This window comes from Anastrepha ludens, chromosome 3 (genome assembly GCF_028408465.1).
Source record: "Anastrepha ludens isolate Willacy chromosome 3, idAnaLude1.1, whole genome shotgun sequence".
NCBI lineage: Eukaryota > Metazoa > Arthropoda > Insecta > Diptera > Tephritidae > Anastrepha > Anastrepha ludens.
Window position 1 is genome coordinate 24,647,435 of NC_071499.1, and position 24,054 is coordinate 24,671,488.

Here is a 24,054-nt window from a genome sequence, read left to right on the forward strand (position 1 = left end):
TGCTCACAACTCAATTTTCGGCTCAACTGTGGTTGCCGCTGCCAAACTGAACTGTAACTATATTTGCGGCGAAGGCTGCTGCAGCCAATATCCCGTCTCTGCGGTTAGTGCATACGCACTTTATTACTTTGATTAAGACTTCAGTCAACTGCAGCTGCTGCCAGCGACTGTGGAATATTGAGCGCGCCATGCCTGCTAGCCGCAGTACAGTCTGAGAAGCCCAACTCCAGTGGCTATTAATTTTTCAGTTTATTTATGAAATTTATTCGTCTTGTTACCTTCTCACCTAGCAAAATTGCCAGTGCTTGTGAACGTTTAAATTAATTGCCGCATTTAAACGTAATTTTGAAATTTCAACTGACTGACAATCGATAATTGATTGGAAGCGTGCAGCGTGAGGCGTGAGACATAGAGCTTTGTGGATGCCACACTACATACTATAATTTGCTGACCACAAACGCTTGCATTTTTCATTTTATGCTGAATGCCCTTTGTCGTATGCTTCCATTCAGTTACAGCACAAACACAAGCCGTGCATTTACTTCAATAGTCTCATTATCCAAGGAACTACAAAAGCAATCTTATTGAGAGCCAGCCAGCAATCAAGACACTCAAATCTCTCCAGGTTGCCTCAAAAGTGATGCTGAAGTGTCTTGATAAGCTGAACATTTTAGGCCAGAACAAGCAGGTACGTATCGCGTAGGGCTCCAAGGCATACAGGAACTTATGGGAACGAAATGGCAGTTAAATAACCCAGGAAATGGGAGCCTCTTCGTTTATAAGCCCAGAGCTATTGTTTTTTTTTTTTCCTAGGAAATGATATCTTCTCCTCGCTCATTCAGGAAGTAGAGGAAAGACAAGGAAGATCATACCGAGAAAATCTTCTGGGCTTATCGCAATCAAAATCAACCTAAGCCGATTCAAAGATTTTATGGAACTAAAGGGTTTTCCAATAAGAGGTGTTATTCCCGTAAAAGATCAATGGTTTCGTTGCTTGTGTGGCTTGTAGCGCCGTCTTGTTGAAAATAAACGTTGTCCAGATCAATACCATTCAATTCCGGCCATAAAAAATCGTTTATCATCTCTCGATAGCGCAATCCATTCACCGTAACTGTTGCTCCAGGTTCATTTTCGAAAAAGTAAGGTCCAATGACTCTGCCGGACCGTAAACCAAACAGTCACACGTTGCGGATAGAGAAGATTTTCAACAATAACTCTTGGATTTTCTGAGCTCCAGATCCGACAATTTTGCTTGTTGACGAAGCCACCGAGGTGGAAATGGGCCTCATCACTCAAGATGATTTTTCGATGGAATTCCGGATAAGTTTTATGCATTTCAACGACCCAGTCAGCAAAGACACGACGTTGTTGATGATCGGCGGCTTGAGTTCTTGTGTTGACTGGACTTTATAAGCCTTAAGACCCAGATCTTTATGCAAAATACGGTGTAATGACGCTTGTGGAATGTCTAATTCCAAAGAACGACGAGGAATGGACAAACCTGGGTTTCTTTCAACACTTTCGGCTACAACAGCAATATTTTCTACTTGCCTGAACACACTGCAGTGGTCCAATTAACCTGAATTTGAGTCTGATGGGGAGCTTCTCGCAAAAAACTCCTTCGCCAACCTTTCCTTCCAACTTCGATCCATCCGTGAACAAGTTCACCAGGCTCTGTCCTCAAGTGTAGCCCGCCCGTCCACTCTTCCCTTGATGGAATATGAGTGGAGAAAGTTCTGGCTGGAGATTACTCAAAAAACATTGAATTGCCATACCGCAGCGTGGTCGAAATTTAAAAAAAAAAAATGTATTAAAAAGTTTAGGGCTGTGAAGGAAGCGTTTATTAAAAAAACTTTGGAACATCGAAGGAAATTTTTTGATTATTTTTTGTAATTTGTGGAAAGTGTGAAATTTGGACTAATAAGGCAACAATTTATTTTTTCTTGTTTTTTGACAATTTTTTTTTCGCTCAGTTGTTGTGCGCTTTCTTCTGTATAAAACACTTGCGAACAAAAGCTTTCTTTAGTAGCGTCGTTTTTTGACGTGATAATTACGACGTGATCTTATAATTCGATTTAACAGGCTGCACGCACGAAAAAATGTGTCGTTACCTTGCTCATTAGTGTTACCTTGCTCATTAGTGTTACCTTGCTCATATGTCGTTACCTTGCTCATTGCCGTTACCTTGAATGAAATGCAAGCGAAAGCGCGGAACGAACGACAAAGCAAACAAAGCAAACGAACGGCAACGTTCGACATCTTGCTCTCTCCTACTTAAGTGAGCGTATATCTGTATGTATATGCGCATATGTACATATATAAATTCACGTATTTGTATTTGCATATGCCTTCTTATTGATTATTATTAATTTGATTTACTTGAAGAATTTAAAATAAAACCAAGTTTGTTAATAATACCTGTTGTTTTAATGTTATTATTTTTTGACGTGATAACGTCTTATAATTCTATGTAGCCGGCTGCACGCACCAAAAAATGCGTCGTTATCTTGCTCATGCGTCGTTACCTTGCTTGAACAGCATGTTATGTTATGTTATGTTATGATATGTTATGTTATGTTATGTTATGTTATGTTATGCTATGTTATGTTATGTTATGTTATGTTATGTTATGTTATGTTACGTTATGTTATGTTATGTTATGTTATGTTATGTTATGTTATGTTATGTTATGTTATGTTATGTTATGTTATGTTATGTTATGTTATGTTATGTTATGTTAAAGGATATTATGTTATGTTAATGTTAACTCATTCTCTATATCCATACAAAATATCTATCAAACAAATAAAATTAAAATTTTCTTTTGAAAAATGCAACCATTCAATCAGTATTTTCTTATGACGTTATCACGTTAAACTATCGTCAGTAAACTGACTTTACAGACAACCTCTTTTTTCGTTTATTTAATAATTTTATTGTTATTTAAACTTTCATAAAAAAATTAAAAAATTTAAAAAATCCAACATTAAAAAAATATGTCGCTTTTCTCTTAAAAAATTTTGGAAACACTAAAATCGACTACCGAAAATGAACCAAAATTCAAGTGGCAATGCGTACTCGAAATTTTTGTAAAAATTGTTATTTAAAAAGTTTGGAGCTTTGAAGGAAATGATTTTTTTAATTTACGCCATTTCTCATGCTCGGACTAATAAGGCACCAATATATTAAAGCTTTACCGTTACTCGTAAATATTTCCTGAATATGTAAATTTTATACCGAATTTTTTATTCCAACTATAAAAAAAAATATTTAACTTTATTTCAACTTTCCGCTACTTTAGCAACTGCGCAACATTAAAGCACACAAAAGCGAAGAAAAGAAAAAATATAACAGAAAACAGTAACAGCAACAACACCAACAAGCACAAACAGCATCAATAGATTGTGTGCCGTACGTGCTCCGCTGCAAAGTTGACGGCAGTTAACACATGTCAGTGTGCGAAGGTCCTACGAGAGCTTACGAACATTGGACGAATGCGCGCTGGCGGGGACGAAATTGCACATCTGAGCATGGTTTTTAGAGCAGCATAGTAAATTCGTGCACACACACCCATGCAAGTACAATTCTATACATAAAATGCGGATGGCTTAAAAGAGAGCGGCATGGAGGGCGCAGTGCGTGCGTGTGGGTGTAGTTGTGCGCGTATGCACATAGAACGGAAGCAACGATGCAAGTGCGAAAAAAGCAGGGGGAAAAAAATTAAGTGAAACGAATACGCACTGGTTGGCCCGACTCGATGCACCTGAGATGTGCTTCACTGCCGCCGCCGTGAGTAGTTTGTCTTACACACACACACCTACTTGCATGCGTATGGTTGGTATTTGTGAGCCGCATTTTGGTAATAGACTTGAATGTCGCACCATTGCAGTATTGCGCTGAGGGGACTAGAAACAAAGCACTTCCTTCGTTGCATTTCATCTATTCACGAGGCGGCAGTTCGTGCGGAAATTGAGTGAAGGTGAAGCAAAATAAATCAACAATGAAAAAACAGAAAAAAGAAAAACAAAAAAAAAAAAATAGTGTTAGCGTACTTTTATTGAAATAGCACCCAAAGGAAGGAGTAAAGCACGCCAACACGGCATTTGTCGTGGCGTGTAGAGGAAATTGAAGCTGGAGCTTTGGTTTATTTTGGTGCACAAAGCCGGTAGTCATTTCTCGTTGTTTTGAGATAAAAAAAAATTAAATTGAAAACTAAAGATTTTTCAGAAGTTTAACACTGTTTTCAGTGATAAATTTCAATGTACATCTACTAAATACGAAATGACTAGAAAGTGGGAATTGAAGGGAGCTGCATTAACAAGTTTGCTTTTATAGTTTAATAAAATATACTTTTATGGAATTTATTTTAATTTGGGTATCAATACACAGGCAAAGGAATATTTTCAATGAGTTCCTCATCTTAGTTTTGTGTCCCAAACTTTTTTTTTTTTTTTCCTTGTTCACTCCTCTCGGGAGCATAGGACCTCGACAAGACTCTTCCATCGTACACGGTTCTGTGCTGTTGTTTTTGCACCGTCCCATGAGATGTCGGCATCTGCTAGTTCGCGCAGCATCGACCTTCTTCAAGTGTTTTTTGGTCGACCGCGACCTCTGCGCCCTTACGGATTCCAGTCCAGTTCCATTCTCGTGATGCTATCTGGTGGTTTTCTCAATGTGTTTTTTTTTTTTGTTTTCATGGAGGTGGCACAAAGCATTGAAAGCCGAAAAGTGTGAGACTTGCCTTTCGGCTCACCTACTAAAAACCCACCCCCGCTCCGTTTCCCTCGCGCGGGACAACCGTTAAGTAGTACTTCACGGAAGGGGGAGTGGCCTATTGCCTCTTCATGAAGATCTGCGCTGTTGTTCAGTGCGACGCAGTTTGGAGATTACTATTTTTGCTATGTTACATACAGCGGACCAATGTTCTTGGGACTCTATCAAAATATCGACTAGGTTATCAGCCATAACTGGCTTCCCCACCCTAATGCTTAGTTCCTCCCTTTCTAACGCAAATCGCGGACAGACAAACAAAACATGTTCTGCGTCTTCTGCAATTGGTGCACAATGAGAACAGTAAAGGTCGTCTTCGTGCTTAAACCTATATAAGTAGGACTTAAAGCACCCATGTCCTCTCAGTATTTGGGTCAGATTGCATGTCACTTGCATGTTAGAGAGTTTGTGTGAGAGGAGCCAGATGTCATCGGCGAAGTCTAGGTCCCCAAGATGTCTGGTAAAACTTCATGCGATGCCTTTTTGTGCAGGGTCAGTTTGCTCATGACGTCATCAGGGACGATGGCGAAGAGAAGGGGTGACAGGGGACAACCTTGCCTTACGCCTGCGTTGGTAGTGAATGGATCGCTGATATCGCCTTTGTGAAGCACTGCCAGCTTGGAGTTCTCGTAGAGGGCTTTGATGAGACGGAGTATCTTAGCGGGAACGCCCTTTCTACTCTATGCCAGCCATATTGCGTCTGGTTTGATAGTGTCGAACGCTTCCTTAAATTCTGCGAACAGCCTGTAAAGCGGGGAGCGCCACTCAACTGATTGTTCTACTATCATCCGAAGTGTGCTGGCTGGGTCAACACTGCTTCGGTGGGGGCGAAAACCATCTTGCCCATCTCTTAAGGACCTTTCGATATCTTTGAGCCTGCTTTGTATGATTATGGCTACAATTTTGTAGATGATGTTAAGTAGGGTTATTCCTCGCCAGTTGCATCAGCTACGCAGGTCGCCTTTCTTGGGCAGCTTCACTATAATGCCTTTTGTCCAGGATGGAGGCAGCTTTTCATTGCTCCAGACGGCAGAGATGTGGGGATGAAGAATTTCCACTGATATTTGCGGGTCGGCAGTCATTAGTCCAGGCTGTATGTCATATTCGCCCGCAGCTTTATTGAGCTTCAGCTTCTTAATTGCATCCTTAATCTCCGCTAGGCTGGGGCAGGATGTTTTTATTTTATTGCTGATTGTTGTGCTGCCCATTTCAAAGCTAGGTATACTGCTAAGAACAATGTTGCTAGTTGCTTCAAATTGTTCCTTCCATCTGCGGCTCTGGTCATCATTGGAAGTGAGCAAATCACCATTCAGATCTCAGATCGGCTGGTTGCTATTACTCCGCTGGTTGGTTAGGCGGCCAACTATGCGGTACAGCTGTCTCTCTTTACTCCTAATGCCGCTGCGGCATCGCTAGCAAAATCTTCAACGGACCTTCTCTTATCGTTTCTGGCCGATTTCTTTACTTGCTTCGCCACCTCTCTGTAGGCTGGACGAAGGGCGCCATTGCTGATAAGTGGCCTTTTAAGTTCGTTTCTGCGCCGAATGATGCCCCAAATGGTGTTAGAGTTCCATGGTGGTCTTTATTGTGCCAAGTTTTTCCTGAGCGATTAAATCTGAAGGATTTAATTGAATTATAGGAAGCCCTAAAAAGAGGGTGGTCCATCGAGAAAAACAAATGTTTACCAATAGTACCTAATAGTTAAACAAGTTGAAAAGAAACGTCTCGAGAAAAATGCTAGGTTTTAATGTGAGTCCCCTGCTCAATGGCTCATAACTTCAGAGCAAAAATAAGTTTTCACTTGAAATTTTGTACGGATGGAATTAAAACCAAAAATATGTTTTTTAGTCTACCCGCTTAATACAATAAAAGGAACTTACTTTTTATTTTATTTTCAAATTAAAACTCAATGTAAATTTCCGCTAATTATCAGACTATTCCCATACTTGCCCTAACCACTATTAAATCGTATCCCCCTGACTTAGTTCATACCTGTCTAGCTGTCTCCTGATCGAAAAACGCGACACCAGTTGTGATAGATGGAAGACACGCTTCTAGTGTTTTAGATATACGTACGATCCGAGGACCCAACATCGACTCGGATCATTACCTTGTTGCAGTCAAACTGCGCACACGCCTCTGTGCAGCAAAAAACGTACATCCAACTACTCAAAGAATGTTCGACATCGAAAAGCTGCAATCACGACAGACAACCGGAAGATTCGCCACTCGACTCTGAATCCTGCTCTTAGCGAGTACTGCCCAACAAACCGGCATTCACGAGCAATGGAACAACATTTCTCGTTCACTACGTACCGCTGCCGAAAAAGAAATCGGATACCGGCGACCCAGAAAAAGCAGTTGGTACGACGAGGAATGTCATACTGCCGCCGAAAGAAAAGATGCTGCCTATAAAGCCACGCTGCGATCGGGCGCAACGCGAGATCTGTGGGATCGCTACAGAGATCTAAGAAAGGACGAGAGACGTATCATCCGACAGAAAAAACGAGAGGCCGAAATACGTGAGTGCGCGAAGCTTGAGATGCTGGCCACTAGCAACAACACCCGAAATTTCTACCAGAAAGTTCGACGGCTTACAGAAGGATTCAAGAACGGGACATTTTCTTGTAAGAACAAAGACGCCGATCTTGTGACTAACATACAGAGCATACTTATATTATGGAGGGAACACTTCTCGAACCTGTTAAATAGTGACAGCTGCACATGTCACAGAGAATGTGAAGATCCCGATACCCCAATCGTTGACGAGGTGAGAATAGCGATAACGCGGCTAAAGCACAACAAAGTCGCGGGCGCCGACGGACTGCCGGGTAAGCTATTCAAACATGGCGGCGAGGAGCTGGTTAGGTGTATGCATCAGCTTCTATGCAAAATATGGTAGGATGAAAACATGCCTGCCGATTGGAATTTAAGCGTTTCCACGGTAGTCGGTATTACGTTACCGAAACGACCCGGATTTATATCCGGCCAAGGACTGTCACTGTCATTACCATCGACCAAATATTCACAATATGCCAAATCTTGGAAAGACCCATGAAAGGAGAATCGACTCCCACCATCTTTTCGTCGACTTCAAAGCTCCATTCGACAGTACAGGTCTGGTGCTAAACGAGGACAAAACGAAGAATGTCGTGTTACAGTTATGATTTCGAGGTTGTAAAAGACTTCGTCTATTTAGGAACCAGCATTAACACCGACAACAATGTTAGCCGGGAAATCCAACGTAGAATCTCTCTTGCCAACAAGAGCTACTTTGGACTAAGTAGGCAAATGAGCAGTAAGGTCGTCTCTAGACGAACAAAAGTAACACTCTACAAGGCTCTCATCATGCCCGTTCTAACGCATGGCACAGAAGCATGGACGATGACAACATCCGATGAAGCGACGCTTGGAGTGTTTGAGAGAAAAATTCTGCGTAAGATTTTTGGACCTTTTCTGAGAGAGAGAGAAACAACTGGCGCGCTTTGTTAAGCTTGGCGAAAATCGCGTGAATAGCTATCACGCCAATTAAGAAGAAGAAGAACAAGAAGAACCATAAACGGAAAATTTCAAATTTTGTACAAAATTTTCCAAAATGTCATCAAAATTTTTACCTTTTTTTGACAGAATTTTTAGAACTTTTTTGTGTTTGCACTTTTCTATCATAGCTCATTAAATTTTAGTACAACAAAGCGCAATTATGAGGTGGCTACAAAGTACCTTTGATTTTTGGCAATTTTTTCGCTGAGGTGTCACGCCTTTTCTTCCTCGGTTTTTTTATATGCAAGAAAAAGCCTGGCCCAGTCAAAAAAAAAAAAAAAAAAAAAAAAAAAAAAAATCAAAAAATAATAAATAGGTAAATAATTAATATAAAAAAAAATAAATAAAAACCAGCATAAAAAATTGGGGTGTGTTTATAATTATGCAACGGGTGTATAGGAGCAGAAACTCTACTCTACAGCATCACACACATTTTCGACATTTTTACGCATTTTCAACAAATTCATTAAACTACAAGAATTGGTTTTTTTTTCCTCGCTGTTTGCTTGTTTAAAAACTAACTGTGTCTGCAGTAATTAATGCCTTTGCAATAATTATAAGACACCTCAGTGCGCTTACCAAAGTGGCTATCATGGCCGCGGTGCTAACGAACGCGCAAACTGACTATTAAAGCCACACCTTCGCTTACAGCCACTTGTGTTCTAGCCAAAAGTGCAATTTATGTACAAAAAGCAGGCACTTGGCTCGAGTAAGTCTTTTTTTGGTCATGCGACGCAGTTACTCGCAGTTACAGCCGATTGCCGCTGCGAAGTGAACTTTGGCCAATTATTTTATTTATTTTTTTATTCATCACATGGCTCAAAAGCTGCAAAGCGAGAATTCGCTTGATTAAATAATCTAGAGCGAAAAATGCTTAACAATTATTTGGCAATTAATAGCAAATAGTTAAGTCGATGACATTAATCCGCTTAAATGGAGTTTTAAATTAATTTTATGGCGGCATTTTTCACATTTTGTGTGTTAATATTTTTGGTGTTTGATAGGTAACTGTTTAACTGCCTTTATTTGTTTCGGTTTTTTGTAAAATCAGTCAGAGAAATTAAATTTTGTTTATATAAAAGGCCACTCGATGACTAGGTGATGAGATGTTATTGGAAAGTTCACTACTTCCTCTTCCTTCGTAGCAACTGCCAAATGCTTCTTTTGAGCAGAGTTTGGAGATTGCATTAGATTTTAGCTTTGGATATTCGTTAGACTGGATATTCGTTTCCTGATCTTTGCTCAAACTCTCAAACCAGCAGAATACTATGTATCGGTTAGTCCATAAGTTCGTGCGTATTTTACCCATAATTTCACTTTTGTACGATTTTTGCATACAAAAAATTATTCGCGGAATATAACGGAACTATTTATTTATATGATATTTCCTTTGATATATTGCGCATTCAACAAGTGATTTTAATCGCGGATAGAAGCACGTGTTGTTAAAAAATAAAATGGAATTTTCGAACGCGTATAAGAGGCATATTTTGTATTTTTTTTAAAAAAGTGGTAAAAATGCAACAACTCCTGCTGCAGAAATGAACACTGCTCACGGAGAGGATACCGTGACTGTAAGGACTGTGCAAAAGTGGTAACTGCGACGTGGAGGATGCCCCGCGCGTTGGTCGTCCTGAAGTCTTTAACTCCGACGCCTTGCTGGAACTCGTGGAAGCTGAGCCAAATTTGACAGTCGCTATGATAGCCCAGAGGTTAAATTCATCGCATGGAACAGTTCACAGGCACCTGGTTCAGTTGGGAAAGGTTTCAAAGCTGATAAAATGGGTTCCGGCATAGACTTTCCGTCGCCAACCTTCAGCAGAGAGTGAATGTGTGTTCTCAGCTGCTGCAACGGCTTGAAAATGAAAATTTTTTGAACCGTATCGTTACTGGTGAGGAAAAATGGGTCCTTAACAATAATCCTCCGGATATTGCACCTTGTGATTATCACCTTTTCCGTGGACTTCAAGCCCATATGAGTAACAAGAAGTACTCCTCAAAAGAAGCTATAAAAAGGGATATCGAAGCGTATTTTGGCTCCAAGTACAAACAATTTTTTGAGCATGGAATTAAAAATTTGCCGAAACGTTGGGAAGACATTGTAAATAATGAAGGAAGATATATTATTGATTAATAAATACTTTAAACATCTTTTTTATTAATTTTAAAACCACCTTAAAAAGCACACGACCTTATGAACTGACTTGAGAGTTCAGTAAAATGAAAATTCACTTGTCAAAGTAGGTACATAATGACAGCTGATGTTAAGACGGTGATGGCAAGAAATTTAGAAAGACGGGTATATTGGGTAGTGGAAAAGTCTTTTCTTCTTTTGTCAATAGATGTCGTTGGAGTCATCTATCTCCAGTGCTACCAATCACATTGTGTCATATCATATGGTGTTAGAAAGGTGACATTTCAAGCTTCATTTAACGAAAAAAAATTTAAATTCGGAGAAGTTGAAAAAAAGTTATAGCTGTTCAAAAATGAGTGAAAATAATGAAGAAATTCGCTATATTTTGAAATTTTTGTATAAAAAAGGGAAGAATGCCACGCAAGCCACCAATGAAATTTGTGAAGTTTACGGAGACGATGCTGTATCAGTTCGTGTAGCACAACAATGGTTCGCTCGCTTCTATTCTGGAAATTTCGATGTGAAAGATGCACCTCGCTCCGGTCGACCTATCGTTGAAAAAGTCGATGAAATTATGGAAAAGATTGACCAGGACCGTCACGTAAGCTACCATGACATCGCCAAGGCTCTAAACATTCATCATCAAATGGTTTTGAACCACTTAAAAAAGGCTGGTTACAAAAAGAAGCTCGATGTTTGGGTACCACATGAATTGTCTGTGAAAAATTTAATGGACCGAATTAACATTTGCGATTCTTTGCTGAAACGAAATGAAATCGAACCATTTCTGAAGCGAATGGTAACAGAAGACGAAAAGTGGATCAAATACGACAATAATGTGCGAAAAAGATCATAGTGCAAGGGTGGTGAAGCTCAACAAATGGTCGCAAAGCCAGGATTGACGCCTCGAAAGGTTATGCTGTGTGTTTGGTGGGATTGGAAAGGAATCATCCACTATGAGTTGCTCCAGCCTGCTCGAACGATTGATTCTACACTTTACTGTCAACAACTGATGAGATTGAAGCAAGCAATCGAAAAAAACGGCCAGAACTGATCAGCAGAAAGGGCGTCGTCTTCCATCAGGACAACGCTAGGCCACACACATCTTTGATGACTCGGCAAAAACTGTTAGAGCTGGGGAGGTTTGATGCATCCACCATATAGCCCTGACCTTGCACCATCGGACTACCATTTGTTTCGGTCAATGCAGAACTCCCTTAATGGAGTAAAGTTGGCTTCAAGAGAAGCCTGTGAAAATTACTTGTCGCAGTTTTGTAAAATATACATTATTTTTAAATTAGTTCAATAATTCACTTAGTTTTATTTAGCTTTATTTTTTTTAACATCTGGTGGCATTGCCCGCGATTGCAGGTGTTGTTGGTGTTCTTCTGCTTTCGGCAGTCAAATCTCTCTCTCGCTACTGCAGTATTGCCTACCTTTGGATATAAAAACGCACTAAAATTCCCATTCAAAGAAAATAACACAACAAATTTTTACAGAATCATTTAAAGAACTTTGTATGCGTGACAAATTGTCTTTAGTTTTTTTTAATAAATGTGTTGTGCTTATGAACAATTTAATTTATAAGTTATTTTTGTCAAGCGAGACTCTTTTGTTAAGTGAACGACTTATTTGCTATATTTGAAGTTATGTAACTAGATAAGGTACTCTTTTTGTAAAAATGTCAGTATGGTTTCTTGAGTATTTTCTGGTATTTTGTTGCTTATTTTTATAATGAATATGCCTCTTGATGCCCTATGTCCTACTAAGGACTGAGGACCGGAGACCGGATTTCACCTCTGTGGTTTTAATCCGCATTCAGTAAATTCAAACGCCTTTTAAAATGTGTAAAAAGGTTTTCAATCTTAAGAAGAGTTTAGAGAGGGACATTTAATATTCTTCCATAACCTTAAAAGGAGCAAAAAATTAAATTCACACTTTCAAAATATCAAATTTTATAAAAACCAACTAATTTTCATTAGCACTAAAATCTTCTCAGAGTGGCCTTTTTTAACCTTCTTTTGTATAATAATACAGTTTTTTTTAACCTAAAGTTTCGGTAGCTTTAAATTAAAAGAAAAAGAAACAAACACGAAACTTCAAAATTTTTGCATTTTCGGTATAAAAAAGAACTAAATTTATTGCGAAGAGCAAATGGTTGGCAATACTGCACAACTCAGCAAACGGGACGTCACGTATTCTCTGATGGGCGCAATCTTCTTTCTATCATTCTTGTAACCTTCCTATGCTTCGTTGTGGTACCTCTCTATTTCTCACGGACATATACACAGCCATAGGTAAATCGATGCTCTTTCATCATTCTGAGCACTTTTGTGCAAACAACAGTTATATGCACAATTTTATACATAAACCTTATTGCACTGGCACACGGGTAAACAAATCTAACGAAAAAAGTTAGCAATACGCACACTTTTCCAATAAAAAATAAATTTTTGTATTTCTTTCATCAAACCATTTAAAATAACTCTTGGTTTCTTCACTTTTGCGCTTCCCTATTTTCTCAAACAAAAAAAAGCACTTAAGAGAAACGCCATGACGCAAAATATTCTTGATGCTTTGCTTGTTCAGTGTTGTTTTTATAGTTGTTGTGAAATAGTGTTAAAGGCAGGCTATAGAGAAATAGGTCAACAGAGGCGCACACTCACACGTATAAATTTAACAGCGGTGCTGTAGTTTCTCAACTGTTAACTTAGCTGCAAAAGTACCAATCTCCCATATGGTCTAGTGGCTAGGATATCTGGCTTTCACCCAGAAGGCCCGGGTTCGATTCCCGGTATGGGAAGACTACTTTTTAAAACTCTTTTTTTAATTAACTTTTTATAAGCAACTTTTTATTAATTAACAAGTCAAGCGTATAATAAACAAAGTAGTAGAGGATATGCATACATAGATACATACATATGTATACACAGTCGCTGTCTGCTCTCCATACTCTCTATACTTCGACGGGTCTCACCGTAATTTTCATATAAGCAAAGCAGCTATTCTGTTAATTTACATAGAAAAATATTTGTTATGGCATATTTTACATTTATTATTAGGATTCACATGCGAATAAAGACGAAATTGTTATCTTTTTATTTATGTATGTATATGAATTTGCACCAAATGCAAACAAAAGTAAGACAGACATTTCTGGTTTTATTAAAAGTGGGGCGTACCTATTTATGAAAAATATTCGATTGAATACTTGCATTCGAATTTAGAATTTATATTCCGAGAATGATGATGATGATGAATCATATAACTGCAACATATTTATGTATGTATGTAATATATGTGTGTATGTATTTATTCATATTCGGTTATTTATGCAAACTTTATCGAATCGAACTTAATCTTTTGCTGAAATATATGCATGTATGTATGTGCATATGCATAATACGGCATTTACTAAACTAACGGCGCTTATTGGGCATATTTTGTTCTATTTTATTGGACAGGAAATATTTATGCAGTATTTCCAACTAAATGCATAGTCAGAAACGTCTTTACTATTACAGCTATATCTCAGAATATATTTACCGGATATAATTGAAACTTTCAGAGGATATGCTGAAATATATGTACATTCCGAAAATGAAAAAAAAAATAGATTTTTTGACAATTAAAAGTGTATATAGCCCCTTAATAAATATTATTTTATATTCTTTCTTAACTATGCCTTCCAGTTCGGCATTGTGCCTTATGCGATAAGTGCCATATGCCAGTCTATGCGGACCATAGATCTTTCGGAGCACCCTTCTTTCAAAGCACATTAGCTGTTTTGTCTCGGTAGCTTTTTTTCAAAATTCCATCAAAGCTTTCAACTTAAACCCAGAGTTTTTAGAATTATTTGAGGTATGCAGTTTTATAGTCCATTAAATTCTAGTCTAACAAAGTGCAGATGATTTTTGGCAATTTTTTTTTTGTTTTTTTTTTTTTTTTTTTTTACGATGCTAGGCTTTTGCTCTTATACCAAAAAATCCAAGCATGCATTTCCATTTATATTTACCTTCAAAAAAAATCTGTGCCTGATCCCAATGCACCCAACTCAATAGACTGGCCTTGAACTTTTTCAATGGTTGTTGCAAAAGCAAATTGCATTGCAAATTGAAATACAGAGAAACCTCTTCTAACGGACACCTCCCTTGGGCGGACATTTATTCATGCACCAAGTTTTAAGTGCATTTTTCAGAACAAATGCCACTCTCTTATCCGGACACTCTCTTGGCCGGACGCGGACAGTGATTTGTCATAAAATTAGAACAAAAACCTCTATTAAGCGGACGCGAACCTCTTGTTAACGGACAAAGAGATTTCGTTTCATAATAAATCAGAGAAAAACCTCTTCTGAGAGGACGCGAACTCTCCTTGAGCGGACAAAACTTTACACACATAACAATACAAAACGTTCGTTACAATACTACTGACTTTTAAAAAACGTTGTAGGGGTTGTGTACACACATACGATGTGAGTAAATAAAAAAAGGGGATTCCCGTGTTTCTTGAAAAAAATTTTAAAGCGCATGCTTAGTTTGGTTTGCTCAGTTAAGGTGTTCAGTGAAAGTGAAAAGACGCAAAACAATGTCGCGGTCGAATGTGAGTTTGAAAGAAAAAATTGCAATCATAATCGATAGTGAGGAAAACAATTTGTCCGCACGAGCAATAGCCAAAAGGTAAGTTTTACTAAAAAAAAACATCGTTCTAATTTATATTCGGAGTGTAAAAACAGTTTTCAATGAAAAAGAAAATCAACTTAATTATGTACAGAGTCCTTATATTATCTGTTTTAAGGTTCAAAATTGGAAAAACTCAGGCTGCACACTTCGTTAAAAATAAAGAAGATATCCGAGCGAAATGGATGGATGGAAACACTATTCAAAGCAAAAGGTCCTTTATGAAAGTAGATGAAAAAAAATTGAAGAGATGTGTTACGAGTGGTTCTGTAGGGCCCGAGGCCAAAATGTTCCAATATCCGGGCCAATAATTCAGGAAAAGGCTGAAGATATCGCTTTAAAACAGGGTGTCAATAATTTTGTGGCCTCTAACGGCTGGTTACAAAAATGGCGAACCAGACATAAAATAACTTTTCGGTACATTTGTGGTGAAAGTGCTGCTGTTAATATGCAAGATGTCAAGCAATTTTTGGAAAAACTACCATCAATGCTAATTGGATATGGCCCCAGGGATATTTATAACGCTGATGAGACAGGCCTTTTCTTTAGAGCTTTGCCAAACAAAACGTTGGCTCTAAAAACTGAGGTATGTCGAGGAGGCAAACTTTCGAAAGAGCGTCTGACTGTCCTATTTTGTTTTTTCCTATTGATTTAAACTTCATATTTATATACATACATATGCAGGTGGGAACATTATTAAAAATTGTATAACTAAAGTTTGAATTTAATTTGAATTCCTAAATACATTTCGTTTGAGGTTTGCATTTAAATACTTTTCCTATTTATTTTAAAATCAATATTTATATACATATGCAGGTGGCAACTCTATTAAAAATTGTATAACTAATTTCTGAATTTAATTTTATTTCCTAAAAAATTTTCGTTTGAGGTTTGTATTGAAACATTTTTTTCTATTTACTTTAAACTTAATACTTAGATACATATGCAGGTGGCAACCTTATTAAAAATTGTGTAACTAAAGTCTGAATTTAATTTAAATTCCGTAATACATTTCGTTGGAGGTTTATGTTGAAATATTTTTCCTGTTTATTTTAAAATTAATATTTAGATACATATTCAGGCGGCAACACTACTAAAAATATATGTAAATTAACGTCTTTTCAAATAGCTTCTATTTGATACCAATAACTTAAAGTATTATTTCGACACAATTTTCACAATTTTCTCTAATAAATATGAACGTACAAATATATTCTTTATATATAATTATTAACATATGTTAAAATAAAGCAAAGCCCCCTCCTTCCTCCATTATAAAGAAAGCATCCAAAAACTTATTCCCATACCGGGAATCGAACCCGGGCCTTCTGGGTGAAAGCCAGATATCCTAGCCACTAGACCATATGGGATATTAACAGTTATGTATGTATGTAGCCTGATAAGCGTTTTACAAACAACACTACAGTTGTGTAAATATTTATATATCTTCAAAGTAATAGAAGTGGCCCCAACAGGAAACACAAGAGTTTATTTTTAACGATAAGTCAAATTTATTCAAGAATTTTATTTCCGGCGCATTGTTATACATATGTACGCATACGTATATTACAATATATGTATTTCCACTTTTTCATAAATAACTACTTCTAGCGTGCATACATACATACATACATACATGCATACATATACTAGCAGCCCACACCTTGTTTTACACAGGTTTATCATAAAAGAAGCGTATAAACAAAAAAATCATTAAAATTAAAGAAATGTGTATAATAAAAAAATAATAATTTTTGGAACATTTTGAAACTATGTTTCAATTAAATGAACTCCAGCAAGTGGCTATACATACATATGTGTGCATATTTGCTAGGGCGGTTCAATAAGTACCTGTGTTTGATACCAGAGGGCGTTCCTGAGGAAAGCTGGTGTTAGCATCGCGTGCTGCCATCCATCCACCTATCAAACGACGGCAAAAAAAAATTTCAGACTGATTGATTGGTTACTTTGGATTTGGTAGCTATTCGAGTCAGATGTGCTTCGTGATTTTCGCTAAGATGGAAAAGGAGCAGCATCGTTCGATAATTTGCTTTTTGTTTTTGTATGGTAAAAATGCGAGGAGATAAAAGCAAAGCTGGACGCTTAGCCATCTATGACCACAGTTAGACATTGGTTCAACGAATTCAAACGTGGACGAACATCCGTCTTTGACGAGCAGCGAATAGGACGCCCCGGCAGTCATAATTACCGACGAAATCATTCAAAAAGTCCAAGACATGATTCTCGCCGATCGACGAACGAGGTCATAGGTGCGTCGGTTCCGATCGATTAATGTTAATATTTAATTAATTTCAATTAATATTTTACATCATAAGTTGGCGCTGAAAAAATTGTCGCCCCAATGGGTGCCGCGTTTGCTCACGGTGGCCAACAAACGGATGCGGCTGTTAACTTCGAAGCAGTGGAGCAATTTAAGCGAGTTCCTAAGGAATTTTTGCGTTGAGTTGTTACCGTTGTTGAAGCCTGGATTTATCATTACTCACCAGAAACTAAGCAACAAAACAATCAAAGTAATGGATTTCTCCCGGCGATTTTTTGTGATGCGAACGACGGTGAATCTGCTCCAAAAAAGGCGAAGACAGTCCATGGGACGGAAAGGTCATGGCGACGATTTTTTGTGATGCGAACGGCGTGATCCTCATGGATTTTTTAGAAAAAAGAAGAACGATCACTGGAAAATACTACAGTGAGTTATTGGACCGCTTTTACAAAAAATTGAATGAGACTCGGCCGCATTTGGCGAAGAAGAAGGTGCTGTTTCTCCACAATAACGCACCAGCACTTTCATCCGGAGTTGTCGCCGCCAAACTGCAGGAATTGCGTCATGAATTGCAGCCGCACCTCCCGTGTTCAACCGATCTGGCTCCCAGTTAGTATCTTTTGTGAATGAAAAACAATGAAACTTTTAAAGAGAAGAGCAAGAAAGGCTGCATGCAATGCTGGTTTGCACTAACACAACCGAAATGAGATTAATTATTTTTATATTTCGGAGCAGTTTGAGAAATTCCAGTTTAAGATTTTTTTTAATAAATAATTATTTCCTAGTATCAGGGCAGCAAATACCCGTATTTGTTACCTACAATCAATGTAAAAAATAAAGGGTGGTTAAATTTCAAGGGCCGATGTTCATTGTGAACTACACCTAAACGTCAACGACACCGTTGGACTTCTGTCTGTGGGGTTATTTGAAAGAAAAGGTGTAGGTCGATAAGCCAGCAACAATTCAAGAGCTAAAGGATGAGATAATTCGGTACATTAACGGCATAGAACCTCAATTATGCCTCAGCGTCTTCGAAAATTTGGACCATCAGCCATTTGACCGATATTTTGTTCCATGCGTAATTGAGCCATACCAATATTATTATAATAAAGAGAAATGAAAATAATTTCCTAAAAAAATTGTATTTTATTGAAAATCAACACCGGCCCTTAAAACTTAACCACCCTTAGCAAGTAAAATCACTCTTCTTCTTCCTATTTTTTGACAGTCTCACTTGGTGTGAGTTTGAGCGTATTGGCAGGGTTGCTATGTCAAATTAAAGTTTTTATGCTAACATTAAAAACATAGACTATTAACACACAAAAAATACAAAATAATATTTTTTAATTGACAAATTGACAACAAGAAATATTTTTAATATATTTCTTAGCCATAATAAAGATTTTTTGTTGAGAAATGCCTTGTATGACAATTTTTTTTATTGTGCGACATTTTTAAGACTTTTCGCTACGATTTTCTGTGAAATTGAATAATTTTTTATGCACACTTTTACATAAGAGTGTTTTGGATGTTGTTGTTGTCGAGCAGCATAAACATTCCCCATATATGTACGGAGTGACAAGCCCTTGGCCGGATATATAATAAATCCGGGTCAGTCCGGTAACGTAGCACCGACTGTCGTGGGAATTAGGTGATCTCAGCTGTGGTATTTTTTGACGACCAGATGAGAGTGTTTTTACTTATGGATCTGTGTAATGCGGTCTATCTTTCACTGACTGGCAAAACTTTCCAACAAGCAAATCAGTTGTTCACTAATCCACATAACAACCATCTGTCACAATATAATTCTAATCAGAATTAACTGCGCCGGTTATTTCTATTAACGCCGCGGTCTGCCTAAGCTATTAGACGTTGAGATGAATACTTGCCCTTCTTCTTCTTCTTTTATCGTCACAGTCCTTGGTGAACCATTGCTTCCTGCACAGCTTCTTACCATCGTTCTCGATTTACAGCCACTTCCCTCCAACATTGCACGCGCATTTTCCTACGAACAACTTCCACAATTGGGCAAAGATCTAGTGCCTTTCTCGTTGAGCGCTTCCTTGGCAGCTATCTAAGTCGTTGGGACTTAAGGGGTTATATACACTTGTAAGGCTGAAAAATCACGTTTTTTTTAGAATTTTTTACAAACAACGATTTTATTAAACAAATACAATTTTTAATTATTCAAATAACTTCTACTTTACGGTTAATTATAGCACGTAAAGCTAGTGAAAATATTGAAGTGCACGGCTCCTACAGATGATCTCCCAAGCGTCTTTCAAAAAAAAAAAACGTTCGGCGGTGGACAAAATATCTCCGGTTTGGATTATCTGAAATCGGAAAACCAATTAGATTCTTTTTGTGGATAGATAAAACTAGGTATTAATCGAAGGAATAGTCAAAATTTTAATTTTTGGTAAAATGGCCGCTATAGGAAAAAAAATCAAGTTATCTACAACAATTTACGCGAAAAATTGCCTAAAAAAATAGAAAAAGTCATCAGAATTCTTATTCCTTCGATTAGTACCTGAAGAATATATCTGAGAAGGTTGTGTTCAAATTTCAAATAATTAGAATATGTAATAATTTTGTATGTAAAAATTCACAGTGTTACCTAACTTCAACGCTCACAGGAAAGCGACTATTTCTGGAGGCCAGAGATAACATAAAAAAAATATTTTTTGCAATATTTTTGCTAAAATTTTTAAATAATAATTTACAGTGTTGCCTAACCTCAACTCTCACAGGAGAGGGCGGCCAGAATTAACATAAACAAAATAATTTTTGTAATATTTTTTGTAAAAATTTTTTTCAATAAAATTAATTTTACAAAATAATTTTTGTAAAATTTTTTGTAAACATTTTTTTGAATAAAATTAATTTTACAGTGTTGCCTAACTTCAACTCTCACAGGGCAGCTGAATATTTCTGGAGGCCAGAGATAACATAAAAAAAAAAATATTTTTTGTAATGTTCTTGTAATAATTTTTTAAATAAAAATTTACAATGTTGCCTAACTTCAACTCTCACAGGAAAGCTGAGTTAACATAAACAGGAGTCATCAAAACACATTTTTTGTTAATTTGTAATGCCAACTTTATAATAAAATAACATTCCCTGAAAGATTCGTATCAATTCATTCAGAAGAAAATTAGCCCCAGAGAGAAACTTAGTTCCAGAGTTATTAGAAAGAGAATGAGAGATAATGATTTTTCCGCATTTTATTTCCACACAACTGCCCTGTGAATTTGTGAACTTAAATTCTTCAAGAGTTGGCGTTAAATTTTAAATAACCTAAACTGCCCAGTGCCTACACACATACAAATGCTTGTACGTATGTATGTTTTTGCAATTAAGTAATTTGGCTGGTCGCTGCTTAATGTGCCGCTCCATAATTAAAACAAAATCGTATTTAAAAAAATTTCAAATTAAATTTAATGTTAAGTGCGCGCCGAGAAATGCCCAAAAAAGCTAGAAAAAAAGGTGAAGCAAACAAAAAATCAGCCAAAAGGGGCGGACGAAAGAGTGGTAGGTGACTGTGAGAAGGCATGTCAGCTTGCCAGTTAGCAGTGTCTGCCCGAGTGTGTGCGCTTGACTGCTTGTCTGGTGGTCAAGTGTGTCAAACGCCTTTTCTGTGCTCGCTTAATTCGAAGTAAAAATCGAAAGTGTGGACGCAATTACGAGTTACAGCTAACAGTTATGACTTCTGTACCCTGTAGGACAATTTCAAAGTAGTGGAACAAATTAAGACACCTTTAAAATGAGTGCGTGAACATTTTCTCTAAGAGGCTGGGTATGTTAGTTTTGGCGTCTTTCAGAACTCAATAAAGACTGGATAGAAAAGTGGGAAGTCTATTGAATATTATTTGCTACCAACTCTCGGTAGACTATTTTCAAATTTGTTTCGTTGCTTATCGAAATGTCCTTGGAAATAAAGCTTTGGACAGAGAAATAGCGGACTTACAGTCTCCTCTATACGAATTGTTATTATCATACTTAGAAGGTTAACTGATATTAGTATATATTTTTATGTCGGCGTTGGGTGCTGTGAATCACTTCTCTGTAACATAACTCAGCGCAGTTCTATTTCAATCATTAGCTAAGATAATTCAAGCTAACTTTTTTTGTAATTTCTTGTGTTGTTGAAAGACTACAATTCAGCAGGACAAGGCCTTCGGTGAGAAAAGTAAGCGTGACCCTCTAAAATCCTTCGACCGAGAAAGCTGGAAATAAATGAGAAATATACCCTGAATCTATCAAGTAGACTTGTGCAGAGACGCCTCAATGGAAATAAATTTTATGGACGTGCCACCAGAAAAAATTCGCTACTTTCGAAAAAAACAAAATCAAGACGTGTTTGTTTTTCACAAATACCCATAGAAGCAAAGACGTAAAATTCTGGAAAATAAAACTTTTTCACACGAAACTAAAGTTAGATGGGAAAACTTGCGTTCATCTTGAAAAAAAAGACCAAGAGCTCAATCCCCAGTATACAACATAGACCTTAAAGCACGGTGGGGGTAACTTGAAAGCTTGGGAACCATTTTCTTGGAATCGGGTGGGATTAATAGTGAGAATGAATGGCAATATGGATAAATTGATATTCTCAAAACTACGACGTAGCCATATTCCTTCGAGTTCATGGCACTAAAGCGGTTATTCATGCATGATAACGGATGAAAAGTGGTGAAAATTTGGTTTTCCGAAGAAATATTTAGTTCTGGTTCTGGATTGGCCAGCACAAAGGCCTGACTTTAAGCCCATTCAAAATCTGTGGAACGATTTAAGGTTAAAAAAAATAAATAATTGGCGCGTACACTTCTGTTAGGTGTTTGGCCGAGATCCTCCTCCTATTTGAGGTGTGCGGCTTGATGTTGTTCCACAAATGGAGAGACCTACAGTTTCAAGCCGACTCCGAACGGCAGATATTTTTATGAGGAGCTTTTTCATGGCAGAAATACACTCGAAGGTTTGCCATTGCCTGCCGTGGGGCGACGACTATTAGAAAAATGTTTTTATTAATTTTGCTTTCACCGAGATTCGAACCAACGATCCCATTCGGCTACTGCGGCCGCCGATTTCAGGTTGGGCAAACAAAAATTAAAAATGCCAATGATGGTAAGGAGTACAGGAAGCGTGAAACTCTATTGATGTGGAGAGATGTTAAAAGTTAATATCTAGAAAGCTTGAATAATGGATACTCAACAAAATAAAAAATACGGCAAGTAATTAATTAACAAATTTTACCAAATTGAAACTAATTTCAGTTTTTCTTGCAGGTCGATAAAATGCGAAATGAAATTGCGCACTTTCGTTATCCAGTACAAAAGCTTTCGATTTACGAGCTTCTTATAGTGGCATACCAGGTGTATACCTATGAAATGAGACTTTTTTTCCATTTTCAAACGTTTGTTAACAAAAAATGGTTACAAATTTAAACTTCAAAATAATAGCCATCGCTAACGACACATTTTCCCCATCTCTCAAGCAATTTGTGGATGCCGCGCCAAAAAAATTGGCCGTCTTTGGCCGCAAACCAATCATCGAGCCATTTTTTGGCTTCTTCGTGAGAATTGAAGCGTTGCTCGGAAAGTGCGTGGCCCATCGATGCAAACAAATGATAATCGGAAAGCGCCAAGTCTGGTGAGTAAACCGCATGCACCAGCGGTTCCCAATCGTACGTCTCCACCAATTCCCGGGTCGCTCTTGTTCGATGTGGCGGTGCATTGTCATCAAGAAAAATTACTTTGTGACGCCGATCGGCATTTAGCGTCGGTGTATAGCGCTGTTCAAATCGGCCGATTGTCGTTGGTAGCGCGCTCTGTCAACTGCTTCACCTGGTTTTAATAGCTCGTAGCAAATCATACCACGCTGATCCCAGACAACACACAGCATTGTTTTGCGGCTGAGGCGATTTGGTTCGGCCGTTGTTTTTGGCTTGTGGCCGGGCGGACCATACAATCGTTTACGCTTGGGATTGGAGAAATACACCCATTTTTCATCACCCGTAACGAGTCGATGCAAAAAAGACTTCCTTTTGAATCGGGAGTGCAGCATTTCACAAGTGGTTTCACGATGTCGGTAAATCGTAGTTTGAAGGCACGAAATTCGACATTTTTACGACAAAAATGCGTTGTTGTATGAAACGTAACAAACAATGAACTGAATGTTGTTGACAGAGGACAGATGAAAAAACCAGATATTTGGGAAGGTTTAAAAATACTCCTAACGATATCTATGGACTAATAGCTGAAAGTCTCACTTCATAGGTATATACCTGGTATATTGAATTAATATTTATTTTACGTTTTTTGATGGTACTGAAATAAAAGAAAAATGTGTGAAAAAATAACTAAGGCATCCAGTAAAAATAATGGATATAATAAATGTCATTGTGGGGAAGTGCGCTATTTCTCTGTCCCGCTAGCTGTATGAGGTCTTTGCTTGGCCTGCCAGCTCAACCTACCCTAATCAAAAAGGAATGTAGGATATATTTATATCTTAGGATTAAATTTTATTTCTTAGGACAACACCGAGTTGAATGCGTTTAATGGTAACGTGGACTAGTCGTGATTCCAAATTTGGTAAATGGCGCTCTAGTTCAGTACTGTGAAATTCCCTGCGGGGTACTTGTAACTACATATATA

General features: G+C 37.7%; 2 non-coding genes across 2 annotated transcripts; one reads left to right on the plus strand and one right to left on the minus strand.

Moving 5' to 3' along the window:
• The first annotated feature begins 13,175 nt into the window (after positions 1–13,175).
• Positions 13,176–13,247, plus strand: Trnae-uuc (transfer RNA glutamic acid (anticodon UUC)). Its single transcript has one exon. It is a non-coding gene; the product is annotated as a tRNA-Glu (tRNA).
• Positions 13,248–16,421: 3,174 nt separating this feature from the next.
• Positions 16,422–16,493, minus strand: Trnae-uuc (transfer RNA glutamic acid (anticodon UUC)). The gene has a single exon. It is a non-coding gene; the product is annotated as a tRNA-Glu (tRNA).
• Between the last annotated feature and the right edge of the window lie 7,561 nt (positions 16,494–24,054).